The sequence below is a fragment of the Cryptotermes secundus genome, unplaced genomic scaffold (assembly GCF_002891405.2).
Source record: "Cryptotermes secundus unplaced genomic scaffold, Csec_1.0 scaffold937, whole genome shotgun sequence".
In the NCBI taxonomy this organism is placed as follows: domain Eukaryota; kingdom Metazoa; phylum Arthropoda; class Insecta; order Blattodea; family Kalotermitidae; genus Cryptotermes; species Cryptotermes secundus.
The window spans coordinates 429,900-435,213 of NW_019735571.1; the positions used below are offsets into that span (position 1 = coordinate 429,900).

Below are 5,314 nucleotides of genomic sequence, written 5' to 3' on the forward strand. Positions count from 1 at the left end.
ATAATCTGCTGTACCTGGCCTGGACTGACGGAGGCCGTGTATATATTGTACATCTAAATAAGAAATAAGTGTATTATAATATGTGTAAATACAGACAGTGGACTTAGTACTACAGACTGACTAACAAATGACAGACCCGACCTCTCGTCAGAGAGGGCGCTACACATAGACAGGACAGTAACTTTCACTCAAAGAAATATCTGGTCATGAGCCCCAGCTGGGGCTCGACACCAAGACAGACAGACTGACTGACCGTCAGTTGCAACGTGACTCAGACTCAGACTCCAGCAGCACTGAGACGCATTCAGTCAGCAGCAGTGACCACACCAGCAAGCCAGCTAACACATTTCGCACCGAGCGATCGGTCTTCGGAGGCATCGGCACTTCGCTGCGTCAGGCACGGCTGCCTCGGCTCTCCGGCGGTCATGCCCGACTCACTGGGCAACTGGCTGCCTCGACTCGCCGGCGGTCATGCCCGACTCACTGGGCAACTAGTGCAGCTGCCGCCACTCCAGAGACCGCGCTCCGCAACCATGCTTCATCCTGTAATCACGCTCTGCGGCCAGACTACCAACTTAGCTGCCGCCGCAACACACAGCATCCGACATCATTTCTACCGGCGTACGTTGCGCTACTTCAGCAGCCAACGGTCCTTTTCAGGACCTACAAACTTTCCGAAGTGGGTTGTCATTGCAGTAACGACAAATCCTCACAACATAAAAGCAAGATAATATTACGGAAATTTAAGCTCGTATGGGAAGTGAATATTTAATAGATCTAAAATGAAATAAGGTATGATAAAATACATCGCTGTTCTTGAGGGTTGTCGAGTGCGGTCGTGTTTCAGGAGACAGCATCAATGGGTTGCTACTTGGAAGACTATCGAGCCCGCGTGGGTGCCTCGGCTGCGAGGACTCCCGGGAGCCGTGCCCAAGGCCGGCAGAGCAACGGACAAGCAAGTAGCTACATAGGCAACATAGTAATTCTTTGCGCAGCGGCATATTATTAGTAATCAGTGGTGTGGAGCAAAATCCTGGACCTAGAATGGAGGCGGAGAACATTCTGCACGTATTGTGTAGTGAATGTGACAGAAATCTAAAATCGGGAATACAATGCGACACATGGCAGACGATGGTTTCACAACAGCTGTGATAACGTAAAGGCCCATATGGCAGTGGGAAGTGGAGCTGTGATAGGTGCAAATGGGACAGGCTTAGGCAACTGGAGAAGAAACTAGAAAACGTTCTGCAACAAATTGAACTAAAACGGAGGAACAAGGGACTGGAAGATCAGTTACGAGGGGTGGTAGCTGGATGCGAGCTTGGCAGGCGTGATACGGTGCAGAGACAACATTAAGATGCAGAGTGCTTAGTGTTGGGTGACTCGATTATATGCAATGAGGAATCTGAACATACGAGTATGAAGGTACAGTGCTTTCCAGAATTAGAACCGAGCAACTGCAACGAGTCATGGAAGCCCTAGGGAGCCCTGATACTCTCGTCATTCATGTAGGCACTAACGATTTAAGACGAACTGCAAATCTGGATTATGTGATGTGTGATTATATGCTCTGGTGAATAAGGCAAGAACTAAGTTTCCTCAAGCCAGAATAGTCCTGAGTGGCGTACTTAGGCGCAGGGACGTGTCATGGCGGCGTATCGGAGCACTAAACGACAGATACGACTGGATAGCGAAGTCACTAGGAGTTACGTTTGTAGACCCAAACATACACTAGCGTCTCCCTTCTACTTCAGTACGTCCTACCTAAGAAAAAAGATAAGTGGGATAAGGGGAGAGAAGCGAGAAATGTTCTGCACTACAACAAAGGCAAACACGTATCTTCTCCGGAAACGTACTTAGATAACACTCGTAAGTGAACATCAGATTAGTTAAATCAAGTTATTAAGATTAATATTGTGACGTACAGACCTGCTGCTAAGCGGTGACTCTGTAAACAACGACCGTTTCTGGGCAACAGCTCGGTAAACATGTTTCCGCTGCAACGAATACGCACGAAACAAGTTATTCTTGGAAACGGAGTATTTCTACATGGTCCGTGCTAATGTCATAAGCAATAAACAAAATCAGTTGTTGAGCAGTTCTGCACAGTAGGCTGTAAAGACAGGGTCCGAGTGGGTGAAGCTGAGGGATCTTCACTGTTAGAAACTATTGCCAGAGAACGGCTGGTGAAGACAGCAGGCTGAAAAAGGTTTAGCGGGTGCTGTGGTGATCTGCGAATTGTGGAGATTAGCGGTGGCGCTGTGAGTGCTTGTAGTTCCGAATCGTGTGTATAAGTGGTCAATAAATCCAAACACCGTCTACAGTCACCCCTACACGTGACAATATATTAATATCGCTTAACTTTGTTAAAAATCCAGTTGCGTAAAGTGGAATTGATGTTGTTTTCTTTTTCCACTGTTGGTATGCAAGGTAGTCATATTTATCTGCAAATACAGGTTGTCCATAGTCTCTTTACAATTTCAAAGATATATTACAAAGGCAACTAATGCGATATCTTCATCAGATTTGTTGTATGTACTTAGTGGTTATCAAAGTTTTTATCACATGGCATTTGTGTATTTCAGATATATTAAATCTACGTCTTCTTTAATTTGGATGTTTATTATTCATGGATAATTACCATTTGTCTTCCAGGTGATATGTCGTGTGCACGGTCTGTGAATGTTGTGGTATGCAAGGTGTACTCTGGTAAACTAAGAGACTGTAATTGAGTAGGTCTCTTAATTCTGTATATGCGCGCGTGCAATGTTTATGGAGGTGTATCCATGTATGCCATGGCGAAGCCGAATAGTTCTTAGCCCCACGCTCAACTCCCATCTGGAAGCCTTCTCTTTCGGCACCCTGAGGGCGAGCCATGCTGTGTTTACAAAGAACAGATCTTCATAACTTGTACACATCGCCAAATATAATTACAACGCTCTAGTCAAGAAGGATGGGCACGGCATGTAGTAAACATGGAATTAAGAGGAATGCATTTATGGTTTTGGTAAGAAAGCCAGAAGAAGAAAAACATTAAAAAGACCTAAACGTAGGTGGGAGAATAAAATTAAAATGGATCTGAAAGAAGTAGGAGGGGGTGTTATGGATTGGATTAATCTGGCTCAGGAGAGGCCAGTGGTGGGCTCCTGTGAACACTATAATGAACATTCGGGCTCCATAAAATATGAACTTCCGGAGCAGCTTAGCAATTGCTAGCTACTCAAGAACTCAGCTCCATGTGTTAGGTTGTAAGTTAACGAGGTTTTGTACAGATCAGATTACCACATCTGATTTCTACGATGATTGGTGAAATATGATTTGTAACGTAAAAGGAAGCGATAGTGGTCTAATTTAGGTAGTGTTCGCATTTGAATGAGGAAATGAAGGAAACCATGAAAATCTGCCAGAAAGGCCAGATGGCCGATATCAATACAGTGATTTTGTTGCAGTGTTTGCCCACTTGACAGATATTTGCCATGATCAATGTTAAACTTCACTGAGACCAAGCTACGCGTCAATCCTGTTTGACTAACATCGGTCACTTTTACATATTACTGATTTCGACGGACAATATCCGGTCCTTGCCTAAGTTAGTTACAATACGTTGAATAAAAGATGATTGCACCACCTCATAGAGTCTTCGGTAGGCGTATAGAACAGCTTTACACATATAACACTTCTGATTTCCCACTGTGCTGTCACCATAGTGTACATCATAATTTGGTGAATAGTTATAACCAGGGCCCGGATTTTGATGACATGTCATCTTTTTTTCCTTGTAGCCTATGCGATGCTCTTAAATATACATGTATATGTATAAATCTCGGATATGAGCTGCTGGTTACAGAAATGTAAATTTTATAGGCTTTTTTTTTATTTTTTTGACATTTTTAGGTTTAAGGTAATTTTTTCATTTTGGGGGTAAATTTTTGGTAAAGTTTTGGACTTTTAAGGGTATTTCTTGTCCCTTTTGGCCATTTTAGGGAATTTTTCTTCATGTTTTCTGAAATGTGAATAATATGGAAGCGAAGTGTTCTTTCTCTTTCTCCTTTGGGTCATTTTATAGGTCATTTTTTAAACATTTTCAGGTCATCAAAATCCTGGCCCTGCATATTACATTTTTGGGTCATATTTTAGGTAATTTTTCTGGATTTTTTCGGTCATTTTATATCATTTTTTAAATGTTTTCAGGTCATCAAAATCCAGGCCCTGGTTATAACTGTTCATTCAAGGTTCAATCGATTGGTAGCACTGCTGGTATGGACGAATAAATAATACTGTTAATTTTTGTTTTGGACACCCACACAGCGCTTCGTCAAGAGTCACAGAAAAAAAAAAAGACCCGGAATAACGGCCATAAAGAACGTAGAGGCATATAAATGCCGCCTAGGAAAAAGGCACGTATCCAAAATCAATAATAACAAATAACAACACGGAAAAGTTACGACGCAGGATTCCCGTGTACCCTTACCGTCGCACCTGTGATTCCCACACAAGTGCGGATGAATTTAAAACCTATTCTGAACCGTGTAAAGAAATATTATGCCTATACATTAATGCAATGTGACAATATAAAAGTGAATCTTACCTTTAAGGCGTTTTAGTTCACCAACTAGTAACTGTTCTAAAGATACCACACCTACTATCTCCGTTTACGTCACGTGACGCTCCCATATCAGAGAGTAGAAGTTTCTGGAGACCCCCTACAGATGGAACCAAGGATTGACATTTACAATGAAAAAATGTGTTTAATCCTCGTGCTGACAAATTCAGTAACATACGTATAAAAACACAATATGTTCTGTAAATCTGACTTCAGACTAATGCAACAGGAATTAACACGCGTGTTTCATCAAATGCGCTATCGTCTCACCTGTGATTCCCACAAAAGTGCGAATGAATTTAAAACCTATTCAGAACCGTGTAAACAAATATTATGCCTATACATTAATGCAATAAGGCAATATAAAAGAGAACCTTACCTTTAAGGCGTCTTAGTTCACCAGCTATAAACATTTGTAAAGCTACCACCACTACTATCTCACTTAACGTCACGTGACGCTCCCGTATCAGAGTGCAAAAGATTCTACAGACCCCCTACAGATGGAATCAAAGATTCTGCAGACCCCCTACAGATGGAATCAAGGATTGACATTGGCACTGAAAAAAAAAATGTGTTTAACCCTCGTGCTGACAAATTCAGTAACATACGTATAAAAACAGAATATGTTCTGTAAAGTTAACTTCAGACTAATGCAATAGGAATTAACACGCGTGTTTCATCAAATGCGGATTACATACTGTGGGAGTAATT

General features: G+C 42.2%; 1 protein-coding gene across 2 annotated transcripts in view; it reads right to left on the bottom strand.

The window, feature by feature from the left end:
• The window catches only part of LOC111869646 (NFX1-type zinc finger-containing protein 1), a 24,668-nt gene extending 19,600 nt beyond the window's left edge, over window positions 1–5,068 (bottom strand). The window contains exons 1-2 of one of the 2 annotated variants that reach the window (XM_023861311.1): window positions 4,983–5,056; window positions 4,589–4,703 (exon numbers count right to left, since the gene is read on the bottom strand). The gene's annotated coding sequence lies outside the window, so the exon portion shown is untranslated. Of the gene's footprint in view, window positions 1–4,588; window positions 4,704–4,982 lie in introns of both variants that reach the window. The other variant, XM_023861312.2, reaches the window with a different exon arrangement.
• Between the last annotated feature and the right edge of the window lie 246 nt (window positions 5,069–5,314).